Source organism: Hippocampus zosterae, chromosome 1, assembly GCF_025434085.1.
Source record: "Hippocampus zosterae strain Florida chromosome 1, ASM2543408v3, whole genome shotgun sequence".
Classification (NCBI taxonomy): Eukaryota; Metazoa; Chordata; class Actinopteri; order Syngnathiformes; family Syngnathidae; genus Hippocampus; species Hippocampus zosterae.
The window spans coordinates 16,588,975-16,602,690 of NC_067451.1; the positions used below are offsets into that span (position 1 = coordinate 16,588,975).

Consider the following 13,716-nt stretch of genomic DNA (forward strand, 5'->3'; position numbering starts at 1 on the left):
ATTTTTGTGATATAATTTGCAATATATCATTCATTATAATAAAAGAGAGGCGGCACAGTGAGACCGACAACTTTGGTGGTGCTTTTCCAGGTCCAGCAAGGTCTGTCCGCATAGAGAGTCATCATTTCATATGTTTACCATAGATTTGTCTCAAGTGCTGTCCAATTCCTACATTAGAACTTTTGTTGCCAATAGGAGTCCAATAATTCAGCGAGTGCACCATTTTTGCAACCAGTGTGCTGACTTCCGGTCTGCCTACTCACATGATGTCAATTTAACATAAATGACAATTGACCTTTCTAAGTGTTCCAGTTGTCAAAATGTCAACAAAACAATCAAACCATTTTTACTGTATGTTATTCAATGAGACTTTAGCAGTTTTACAGTGCTGTGCAGGGCCTGTGCGTACTTAGATTTGCATTTAGTTTTTGAGATGCTCATTTTATTTTGGAAAATAAAACATTGTGTCTGTGTGTGTATCCAAGCATGGTTTTTGTTACATTCACTCATTCATTTTCCGAAACGCTTGATCCTCACTAGGGTCGCGGGGGGTGCTGGAGCCTATCCCAGCCGTCTTCGGGCAGTAGGCGGGGGACACCCTGAACCGGTTGCCAGCCAATCGGAGGTCACACAGTGACGAACAACCATGCGCACTCACACTTACACCTAGGGACAATTTAGTGTGTTCAATCAGCCTGCCATGCATGTTTTTGGAACGTGGGAGGAAACCGGAGTACCCGGAGAAAACCCACGCAGGCCCGGGGAGAACATGCAAACTCCATACAGGGAGGCCGGAGCTGGAATTGAACCCGGTACCTCTGCACTGTGAAGTCGGCGTGCTAACCACTGGACTACCAGGCCGCTATGGTTTTTGTTACACTGGATTGTATTTAAGCAAGCTTATCATTGCTCTTGAGAACCTACGCGGAGCCGTGACATAGCTGCCAGGCCGTCTCCACATTTCAATGTTATATTCTTGCTTCGATCCTGGCAAGTCTGAGTCACTCTCAACATTTCGCAGGGTCAATACTGACGGAAGGTCCATCAATCCATCACTGACGATGCCTGTTTTTTTGAGTCTGTGTAAGACAAGGCCTCTGCTGCGTAATAAATAATCAGCCACCGCAGGCGAAGGCAAAAGGCTGTCTATGGTGCAGGTCAGGTTACATCCTTTCCATTTAAATAAATAAATATATATCCAAGTCTGGATGCCATGCTTGTGGTTGTCTAACCAGCAGGGTGAATCCCGGGACATCTCGCTGTAGGAATGAGAAAGCAGGCGGCATTGACATGCTCACTTCTGCCTGGCAGTGGATTGTTTTTTTTTTTAAGTTTGGAAAGACCTTTGGTATGACGGCTTACTTGAGGTCACCTGACAGGGAAAATAAATAAATAAATAAGAAAAGACAGATTTACGTCAATAGGCAAGCAATCTGCCCCATCACTCAGTAGCAATTAGTGGGTGCAAGGTCAGTTGACGACTTGGCTCCGGGCATTAAAATTAAGCAGGGGGATTATTTTGGCAGACACAAAAATGATATGACACTGGACAATATTGCTCCATTTCCCCATTAATACTTAGGCTGCCGGAGGTAGACTTTAAGATGTTGTTGTGCCTTTGGCCCATTTTTGGATAAAACTCTAATGTTCTCATCCAGTGAACCCCTGACTATTTGACAATAAAGTTGTATCCATCCATCCATCCATCCATCCATCCATCCATCCATCCATTTATGTTCTTTTCATAATGCCATTAGATACCACAAGGTGGCGCCAAAGCTGTGCTTAGTAGGTAAGTAGTTATTGGTGTCAAGGGGGTATTATAGTTGAAGTGATACAGTTCCACTGAGTGAAAAGATTATCGTATGAAGAAGCAGAGATGGAGTTTTGCCTGGTTTATCAAGGGAAAGTTACAGGTAGTCGCCGCCACATGCGCATTGACATTTGTTCAAAATCAAATCATTTTATTTTAAATGGTAATGTTTTAAGATGAGAGATGAAATGATATTAAAACGTTTCGGGGCTATTTTCATTTAAAATTATTGATAGCCGCAATTATAAACCTTCTTAGGGGAGGCATCAATCGCTCATATTTTTTCGCAGGGGTTTACGTTATATCGCTTTATGAAAACATGACCATCGGTGAGAAAAATACACTTTTGTGCAAAAAACTTGAACTAAAAAGACTATGTGAGTAATAGCAACGTGGAGCACCAAAATTTGCTACCAACATGCCTTTCCATTGATTTTATGTGGGGAAATACTCATTTTGAATGTGTGACCAGTTTTCGCCTGTGATTTTCACTCTAAAGTCGCCCTCCTTGCGAGTAAATGTTTTTTAAGGCAAAACCAGGCTCCTTAAGCGAGACTATTTTAAGTCTTTTGACCAGCGCGTTCTCTCCACAAACATTTAAAAGTGTGTCACGTTTGAGCCATTCAGGCCTTCCGTGTGGACAGAGGATGGCGTGCCTCCGTTTTACAGTGTGTGATGTTTGACTTCCACTCCAACAGGAAGCCAGGATAGCAGCTGCTGGTTTTTCATCCATCTCCTGTGTGTGTGTGTGTGTGTGTGTGTGTGTGTGTGTGTGTGTGTGTGTGTGTGTGTGTGTGTGTGTGTGTGTGTGTGTGTGAGCGTGCGTGGGGGGAGGCCAGGTGTGGTGCTTGGCTCAAGTCGGTGCCGAGAGGTGGCAGACAACACTGCTCACGTGCAAACACACAAATATGCCAGCGTGCTGACTCAGCCCACATCTAATGTTTTCCATATGCTCACGTTTCTTCTTGCAAACACGTTGACACACCTACACACACATCCATTGCGGCCCAAGACTCTCACTTAACCCCTTTTTAGGATTTACACAATTTATTGTTTGGACTGCGGGCTTTTGTCCATTTATGTTATGATATATATGTATGATGTATGATATCGATGTATGATTGCGGTTTCCTGACTTTTTACAAATATTATTTCTTTATTTATTCTTTCAAACAGAAGCGTGAAGTTTTTGTGACAACATTGACAGTTGTTTGACACTGTTTATAATTAATTATCTTAGTTGGTTTTACTCCCCCTTTCAAAAGGTAAATAGTCCATCCATCCATTTTCTGACCCGCTTAATCCTCACTAGGGTCGCGGGGGGTGCTGGAGCCTATCCCAGCTGTCTCCGGGCAGTAGGCGGGGGACACCCTGAACTGGTTGCCAGCCAATCGCAGGGCACACAGAGACGAACAACCATCCACGCTCACATTCACACCTAGGGACAATTTAGAGCGTCCAATCAGCCTACCATGCATGTTTTTGGAATGTGGGAGGAAACCGGAGCACCCGGAGAAAACCCACGCAGGCCCGGGGAGAACATGCAAACTCCACACACGGAGGCCGGAGCTGGAATCGAACCCGGTACCTCTGCACTGTGAAGCCGACATGCTAACCACTGGACTACCGGTAAATAGTAATAATAATAATTATTATTAATTATAATAATTATTATTGAGTTGTACGGGTTATAGGATATAATCATGGTGGAAAAAATTGAAATGATTTATCTGAGTCTCATTATTTCTAAGTCACAAAATTTTGAACAGAGAGGTGAAAACTCAAAATTGTACTGCAAATCTGTAAACAGTAAATCCCCCAAATTTTCAATCAAGCAGTCAATCAAGATCTCAGCTGTTGTTAACTTTACGTCTCTCTCGTATTTAAGTCGTTTTCTATGTCATTTGTAGAGATTGAAAAAATGTAACTCGACTGTTTGAGCAAAATGGGGATAAAGTTGTAAAAAAAAACCTCAAAATACTGAAAAGGTAAATAAAGTAACAAGTATCCTTAGTTAGTTACCTCCCACCACTGGCCAGCTTATAGATTCTAACCATTATAGATTCTGACCTTATTTTAAAGTGCTGTTTATGTATCAGGCACAGTCCGGTGTTGTTTTGTAACTAAAAGTCTGAAAAATATGAAGTGCCTTTCAGGAATATAGGTCAGGAAACACTAGGAGGGCCTCGGGCCATGCAAGCGAGGCACGTGACCGCCGTAACTTGGCAGTGGCCGATGGAGTATTTGAATCCACGTTGTAGTGACAAATGGGCAGACTGTCAACATCAAAGGTGATATCACTGATATACGAGCATGGTTAATGTCTGAGAGGAGCTGATGAATTTGCTTGACACAGCACAGATACTGTTCATCTGGTTCTAACATTAAAATGTCTTTCAACTACACCTCCAATGTCACAAGATTGATATTTTAATTTAATAGTTGACATAGTATCGTGTATACAGCACCACATTTCTACAAATACTGGCCATCCCTCGAATAGAAGTCTCACCTTCAAACACTGTTGCTAACCAAAACAGCGGCACCTAGCATACAAGAAGACTAGTATCTCTCCAAAATCTAGCACTAATACAGTGGAACTGGAACCTGTGATATTTTGGCTCAAAAGCCAAAGTTCTTACAGAGGACTTGCAGTGACTTGCAGTGTTGCTATTCTTAGCGTTTCGAACACCCCGCGCACGTTTTACGGCTGTGACCAAGCCCAACATTGGTTTATTTCATTGCCTTCAACAAATGATGAAAAATGCCTTTTAGTTCCTGCAAAAAGCGACAACATTGAACTTTTTACCAGCAATGTTAACACACACTGATCCATTGAACAGACGCTCTTTGGAAGGCAAATCTCCAAATGTGCCGACGTCCGACAGCCACCCCGAGTCACTCTAAACGAGTGCCGGCCTTCAAACAATTTAACAGCATTTGTTTTTCGTGCGCCGCCAGCGTTGCTGTGGTGACAGGAAGTGTTGTCATCGTGTCAGGCCGTTGTAATGGAAATACACATAAAGTTGCAATCATTGGAGAAGCATGTATCTCCAACCTGAGACAGCTTTTGCTTTTGTAGGTGAAATGCAGAGAAGTGTCTTCCTTTTTCTGGCTGTTGGGAATTTGGGAAACCACGCTATAAATCAGAGGCCTCATACAGACAAGACAAGAAAATAAGCATCCGCACTCACAGTTGCGCCTTTTGACAATTGTCAGTTTTCAATTTAAGATAACATGTATGTTTATGAAATGTGGAACGGTGGACTTTCAAACCGGAATCTCTTTGACAGCAAGGCTGATATGGTAACCACGAGTACATCGTGTTTTTGAAAATTGATAAAGCCAAAATCCAGTTACATAAATAATAATACATAAAACAATCTGCAACATTAATAAATATGTGTGTGTTGGTGGGGGGCTAAATACAGTGGCGCCCTGACGTATGAGTGACTAGACTTACGGCACTTTGACAAATGGTGAGCAATTCTTCAACAAAGAGGCCTCAAGCCGTTTAATGCCTCTCATAGTAGAAATTTACTGTCAAACTAAACATGAAACAAGGAGACTTACTCATTGTGTATTTAAAACAAACACATATCATACACTCTGAACACTGTTGTGTCAAAAATAACCCAATTTTGTCAAAACTTGGCTGACCCGCTACTTGGGTCATTGTAACCGAACATTTCAAAACGACCCCAAATTGGGTCAAAAGTTGATCGTTTTTTGACTAAACAGTTTGATGGGTGAACCCTTTACTCCTCTAGCTTAATTGTATTGCTATCACACAAAGGAAAACACACATATATAGCCCTTTAAACAATTGACACTTGTGTGTGTGTGTGTGTGTGTGTGTGTGTGTGTGTGTGTGTGTGTGTGTGTGTGTGTGTGTGTGTGCGTGTGTGTGTGTGTGTGTGTTTGTGTGTGTGGAGGTGGCAACAGTACACTCTGTACTCTAGTAGAAGTTAAGTACAGTACAACAAATGTTGAATAATATAAAAATAAAACTGAGTGAGCTACCTAAAATGGACCCCTCAGGTATCATCAATACCTCTTAAATGTAAACCCGAGAGACTAAAACTGACATTATGACCGCCGTTGTCAAAAGTTTGTGCCATCATGGCAAAGCCAGCAGTCCCGGAGGCCAGGCAATGATTTGAATGTGAGATTTTTGAGAGTAAGGTGATTTATATCTCAAGAATTTTTGGGGATTTTTATTTGGGAATAAACACCCATCTACCTTCCCCCAAGGGCTAAAGCGAACCTCAACCCGCCATAAATATAACTTTGGGGCACTTGCATAACTGGAGTTGCAAGTGATGCTGGTAAGCTGCTCAAGAAACCATTGCGTAATTGTGGATGTCAGAGAACATTGACAACCTGAAATGATAAAGCAGTTGTGCTTCTGTCAGAACGTTCAGTGATGTTAGTTTTTTTTGTTTTGTTTTGTTTTTTTACTGTCATCTGGACACGTTGAAAGCCTTCATGCTTTACACCCTTTATGAGGTTGGCCATCTTTTAGGTCAGAGCGGCAGCCTTGGACAGCAGCATTACGACTTTGGATCCCCTCTTTATACCTTTTTCTCCTTTTTGCCATTGGCCTCACAAGAACGGATACTCTGAAAGATGATTTGAAGGTCTTTCTCCACTCAAATTCAGGAAGTCCTTTGCTGACCATGAAGGTTTACATAAGCGTACAGCAAGGTAGAGGTTATGATCTCCCAGCAATACGCGGTAATGTGTTAGTTTCCATTGTAACATCCTTCTAGTTTCTTTCTCGCACTGCCTTTTTCAGGGTCTTGGCGAATCCTGAAAATGATCGTCAAGCGTTGACGCCATGCTTCTGACCATTTTGACGGCCTACGAAAAATAGCATCCATCAATGATACCAGCTTCCAATTGTGGTTCATCTTTTTTTTTTTGTCTGAGTTCAAAATGGCTCAGTCAAATCAAAACACCCAACCTCTTGTTCAGTTTTGGGCACGTGTCCTTGAGGCTTTTTCATGTATCCTGTTATGATGTCAACAATCAGGTGCAACAAGGTGCAACAATCGATTTAATCGGCAACTAATCCATTATTGCATTCATCAATATTTTGATAATCAAGTAATCAAGGAGACCTTGGTTCACTTAAAATTGTCCAAATCTTGAGAATTTCAGCTCCGCACCATTAAATATTGTCTGATTGCCATAGTCCCCTCTAAAATCAGAATGATGATCTTTCTGTTTAATCAAGAGAATACATTTGCAAACGTCTTGTTTTATTTTGGAAAAACAACAGTCAACATTTTTGTTCCTACTTAAAGACAGGTTGTGGACTGAAACAGTCACTGAATCATAAACAATTTAAACCAAAATGACCAAAATTCCTATTCAATACATCGCATGGGTCCTTGAGACTTGCACAGCTTTTTATGGTATGCATGTCTACCCAATTTCACAGTGACTGGTGAAAGTCAATATGGCAAAACCATGCATTAATACCACGATACATCATCCTTGCAAAAAACTGAATTTGGGGGTATGGTAATTTAATTTTAATAAATAACAGTTTAAATGTACATTTTTCCAATTTTAAAAATTGTTTTGAATAAACTAATTAACCATTACACTGTATATAATGAGACTGTATAAAGTTCAAATTAAATAAAAAAAATCGAATTTAATTCACCCATATTAGGGGGAAAACAGCTACATTATTGTATTGACTATTTCCCAGAATCTTGGTGAGGTAAATGCTCAGTAGGCCGCGTGAAAGATCATCACAGCTCACATGTGACTTGCGGGCCATACTTTGCCTAGCCATAATCTGCATCGTCCACTTTATACTCTATCTTTGCAGCGGAAAGCAATCTGTCCGGTCAGCGTCTCAAGCCATGACATTGATGATTTACTAGCGGGCAGAAATGAAGAGACAAGGGAGGCTATTACAGCATCGCCGCGGTCTAAAGCAAACTCTCGAGACATACATGGTTCAGCACCGCAGGAAATGTATATAATACAATTTGGAGCGGAAAAGGGGTGTAAATTTTATGAGTCCATTTCCAAATATTTTTGCTGTTAAATAGTGATGACATTGTGAAAGTGAGATCATCCTTCCAGAGGACAGATTAACTTCACTTCTGAACGAAGATAGACAGCTCTTGTGGCGTGCGGGGAAACCACTTTGCATTTTCCGTGTGATGTGTTTTCAATGTACATTTTGGTTTTGAAGGTGTTCCGCAGAAGGTTAGCGTACAGGGACTGAAGCCTTGATAAAATCAACATGATGTGCACAAGACTGAAAAAGTTACATCATGACGCGTTGCATTGTGTTGCATCCTGCTAACAAAATACTGTACACGCTTCAGCTATTAGCATACTTGCGTTTATTTTAAGTATTGATTTTTTATTCTTACTCACTGCATGCACCAGTTGTAAATGAAGGACTGCCTCCATGTGTGAAAATGCTTTTTTGTCTTCACAACTGCATGCTTTTTCACACACTCGGGCTTAACTCCAGCAAGGAGAAGCCACTCGCCTAGACGCAACACAATCATAGGCCTCAGGTTGTCATCATAACAAAATCCGTGCTCATGGCATGCACCAATAATGTATAAAGCGCTGCATCCATGAGTGAATTTTTTTATTGTCTTCATGATCACTTGCTTTTCCCCGGTACATTCTAGGCTCCCGTTCCACAAATAAAAGGTGCTTGCCTAGTCACGTTGTCCAAGTGCCACCATTCCTAGTCATGGTACTAAAAGCTGTTCTGGCCATTGGCCCAGCAGTATAAGTTAAATGTTGCTCTCATTAGTAAGACTTTTCAAAATGGGCGCATTTCAGCCAGAACAAGAAATAGGTTGTAAAGTGCCCCGTCATTCTTGATCCTCAAAGTATTATGCGGGTGTCAGAGATACCTTGGAATTGTTCAAAAAGGTCGGCGTGGAAATAGCACAGTATATCTCCTTCATAAGGCATATCACGTTATATTGACTTATTACGTATGACTTTTAATACAGCAAACTGTCCTTGCAAACTACTGCATCGCTTACATAAACCAACCTTTTTCTTCACTCTGGCTTCGCGAACTCTGGCACTCACTTTTTGGAAGACAAGGCAAAGGACTCGGCTCATTAATCTGACTGGCGCTGAGAAGCAGAAGAAATCCCTTTTCTTAATGATGTATTACACATCAATGAAATATGTGCAGTGACGGCGGACACACTCGGCTGACCAGATTTCCAGGAAGAAATGACGAAGGAAAACGCTGACTCCTAAGTTCACTTTTGTCGACTAGGCCAACGATTGGCAAATCAAACGTGGAAAAGTGAATGCCTGGTCGCATGCTGCCTTGACATATTTGCTGTGCTTTTTTCGGTAAAACGAAAGGAGTATTTGCTAACACTTATTGATTCGGAATGCAGCATCTTCGCCATTTTTTAAAACAGCGTTTCTCAAACTGAAGTCCCAGGACAGCCGGGGGTTCACAAAACATAACTTGGACGTGTCATGCCTGTCTGTTTGTTTTGTTTTTAATGCCAGCTGGAGTGAAGGGTGTTTACCTCCAGCAGGTGCACCCTTTCTCTATAATCAGTAGCCCTGGATGTAAGGGCTGTGGCTTCTGCTCCTCTCTTGTCGAATTATTGACCTTACTCGCTGTTGTGCTTCAATTGTCGCTTTCAAGACTATGGAGACTTGAGAGTCTTCATAGTCCCTCTTGTTATTCATAGATTCTAGTTTGCAAGTATGTTTATTTTTAGTTATTGTCTTTGATATTTGGCTTCACGTTCTTGTCTTCCCGACATTTCGTTTGTTTGTTCTCGGTGTTCCATAGGACCTTGCCTTTTGCAAGTGCTTTTGTCTTATTTGTTTTTCCTGGCTCCTTGTGACCATGTTTTGAAACACTTCTGATACTCAATTTGAATGAATATCAAGTTTTATAAAGGATCGTCGGAGATAGGCACTCAGAAATAACGACAAGACACTTCTGGCTACCAACAATAGGCACTTTATTGGTCCCACACAGAAATGATAACACAGTTCAAACAAGTTGTATGAAGCTAAAGAACTCTTACCGTGTGCCAGTAGGGTGGAGAGCCAACAACCTCAGCAGAGTGAGCTTCAATACGAGCTAGGCGTTTGTACGGCAACCCATAGCAGACTCTGCTGAGGAGCATCGCTCCCCTCCTTTTATCCTCTAAAGTGTGTGCATCGGGAGAGGTGAGTGGCCATTCTCATCCCTCCCTACGCCACACTGTTTGTTGTGTAATCAAGTGGCATTGATCTCAATCAAGTTTTGAGAATTCAAACAAAGCAGACTATGAAGTCGTCAAGGCAGGCTAAATAGTTTATCTCTGAAGTCGTCAAAGCAGGCTCCACAGTCCATCTCTGAAATTGCTTAGGCAAGCAAGTCACCAAGTCATGCAATCATCTCAAAGCAGTTTTTTCACTGAGAAGAAATACATTGATTAAAGAAAACATCACAAAATATCTTAATATACCAGACCAGCGATTTCTGTTTGTACTTTCTCAGTGCGCTTTTCTGTCAATAAATATTTTTGGTATTGCTCTTTCCTTGAGCGTGCATTTCTGGAATCCAAAAATATTATTTGGTTCGGTCCAGAATCTGACAGGCGGTCCACAAATTAATTTGCAATAGATTCAATTCGATTAATTTATCAACTGATAAATTAACTGATTCCAACTATAAATAACAATGGCGTGGCTCAAACGTGATACAACTGTGCATCCATTGGATTTCCTTGTGAATAATGTTCCACAGGAAAAAAAATGTTTAAACTTGAATAGGTAAAGTCGAGGAGAGCGAACCACCAATATGTGTTTATTGGCTGCTTGTATTTGGAGGCAGGGCTTCTCTCAGGCTGCTATATCTCATGCATGTGTTAAATCCAGTGAATAGCCTCATGTTAGAACCAACATATGCATCACTTTTAAAATTCAAGAAGTAATCCCCAAAAACGTAACACCTTTCGTCTCGCTTAACACTGAGATGACTCTAACACCGTAATTCTTCTCTTCCTTCATAGTTTCCGATGGTGGCTTGCCGGAGGTGATACAGGTATCTTCCAACGTTTGTTTTCATAGGTGCAAGCACTTAGCAGCTCAATATGCTGTGTGAATTATCTACAGCCAACCCCCGTTTCTCGGGTTTCTCATTTAATGAAATAATGACGAGTGTAGGATGTGCTCAGCAGAAATCCGACAGGCAGATTGGGGAAGGAAGGAAATTCTGAACACCTTTATTTCTTGACTTGACAACTACCTGATAGCAGATAAATAATGTCAGCCACAGTAGACATTGGTTGGGGTGTCATGGTGTGCCAAAAAATCAGGGTTCGGTTTCTACACTACCTGTTTAAAAGACACGTTTTGCTAGTTTAACCATTTTTCAGGAAAATGCAACATAAAAAAATCTTATTAGGAACTGAAAAAAAATCAAGTTTTGAAAAGCGTGACATCAGAGGAGCCTGAGTGAGACTATTTACCATAATGGCTCGAATATAAGACGGTGTTTTTTGCATTGAAATAATACTGAAAAACAAAACATTATACCCATTCACGACGCCAGATATCATTGAAGCGAATGCTGAACTTGACTCCCCAGGCCAAAGTGAACCCCTGTCACGAAGAATAAAAATAGTGGTAGCACGAAGAAAAAAAAAATAACAATAGCGGTAGAGGGTAAAAGAAAAAAGAAAAGAAAAGAGAAGAAAATAATAGAAGACATAACAGAAAATGGAGAAACGTAGCAACAATCTGGAGAAAAGTGGGTCGAAGATCGACCAGGTTAACCGGCAGCTGAGGAGAAGTTACGATGTAATTTACATTTCAAAAACCAGAAGCCATTCATTTAAAAATGTGATTGCACTTTAGTTTACAGATTTAAGTGTTCAGATATTAAGATTTGAATGAGGCAAAATAACATGCTTTTCCTCTCAAATATATTGTTCTAATCATTTGTTTCAGATGTACTCTAATTATTTTCGGTATAAAAATTAATTTGGTGTTCAAAAAGTCTTTTTTCAAACTTGAGTCTTGAAAAAGAGGGGGTTATCTTATAATCAGTGCCGTCTTATATTCGGGCCAATACGGTAAATGTTTGACCCACTCCAAAGAGCATATCGAGAGCCTTGACAATTGCTAGCCAGAGGCTGAGCAGCACTGTTGTTGTTGTTGTTGTTGTTGTTCATGCAATAATCTTGTAGGTAGAGCGCAAAGCCTTTCGACTTTTCTATTCCCTTGCCTAATATGTTCTCTGTGGGGACTTTTTTTACGCAAAAATAAAAAGGAAGAATAAAATGTGTAGCTCAAAATGTTCGACAAACTCCAAATCGTTCAACTTGTGCGCCATTCGAAATTTGTGATCTAAACATTGAGTTTAGATCACAATGTAGATCAACTCATTCATTAAGAAACCAACGAAAATGGAATTGCGGCAAAAGCCATTTCTGACGACTTTTATTGATCATTTGGAGTGCACGTGTAGCCCTGACGTCCACGCCTGTCTGCTTTGTGTGTTTATGTGCTTATGAGCCGCTGGCATCTGTCACCTATCAGCCTCCAGCTCCTCCCAGACCAAAACGCACGTGGGCAGAATCAAACGCAGGAAACCCCAGAAGCCTGGCAAATGAAAGTGGGTCAGCACCTTCCTAGAATTGTATCAGGCGCGCGCACACACACGCACACACACGCACACGCACACACACACACACACACACACACACACACACACACACACACACACACACACACACACACACACACACACACACACACATCACGTTGAAGGAAAACGTGACTTGACTGGAAGCCGGCAACAACAACAAAGTCCACCTTCTTTATTCGGGTTGTTCTGGGGGGTTTCTGCCTCGTTAAACCCAGCTATTGTATGAGGCACAAAATAAACCACCACTTAATTTAGCATGAGGTCGTCCATACTCGGTTCATTAACCCTTTCGGGGACAGCGGTTACTACAGTGGACAGCTGATCATGTTATCAGGTTACAGGTTATCATTCAAATTGGTGCATGAAAGGGTTAAAACAACGCAGTGGAGGTTGATTTTTGTTTCTCTACTTTGTCTGTGGCCGTAGATACTTGGTTGGTTAAAACAAAGAAAGGGTGGTGAGTTCTTGTTTCAGCTGCGGTACTTGCGGTTGTCTACATTCTGTTCAATAGTTTGTCTTGTTTTCACCACTTTGCTGGAAGTTGGCGACTCTCTCGGGCCGTTAAAACAAAGTGAGCCCGGCTGGTTCGTTTTTACATTAAAAAAATTTTTTTTTTACTGATTCTCTGGGCGTCCGTCAACGCTCAGTTCATTAAAACAAAGTAACTCACTTCTTATTTTCACACTTTGCATGAGGTCGTCCACACTACGGTCATGAAAACGAAGTCAGGGTGGTCAAGTGGGTGTTGTCGACAGCCAGTTTTGCTTGGCGGTCTGATCTTGTTTTCACACTTTGCTTATGGCGGGATACATGTCATTTGTTCACAGAAAGACAAAAAAGGTGTTCAGTTCTTGTTTTCACTGCTTTAGCAAAAGTCGCTAAAGCTTGTTTTGTTTAAAAAAAGTCACTGCGGTCTTCGCTTTGCTAGAAGTGATTGACACTGGAGTCATCAACATCAAAACAAGATTATTGTTTACAGTACAGTACTTTTTTTTTTTTTTTTTTTGCCAGTCTTCCAAACTTGTATCCACAGCCCCAAATGTTCCGTCCGGACAAGAAGGCTCCCTCTTTCTCAATGTTTTCGAGAAAATTTGGTGTCTTGCATTGAGAGGCAAGCTGATCAATTCCGCAATTTGGATTTTTGGAGTAAAATGCAGCAGGAGGCTCGGCTTATAGTTTTAGAAACAAAGACTGCACGAGACAAAGTCAGCAGCCTCCGTTGAGAACCAAG

At 41.2% G+C, this 13,716-nt stretch overlaps 1 protein-coding gene across 3 annotated transcripts in view; it reads left to right on the forward strand.

Moving 5' to 3' along the window:
- LOC127600451 (heterogeneous nuclear ribonucleoprotein A0-like) overlaps positions 1 to 13,716 on the forward strand; it is a 219,843-nt gene that overhangs the window by 162,531 nt on the left and 43,596 nt on the right. The gene's annotated exons all lie outside the window — the stretch shown is intronic.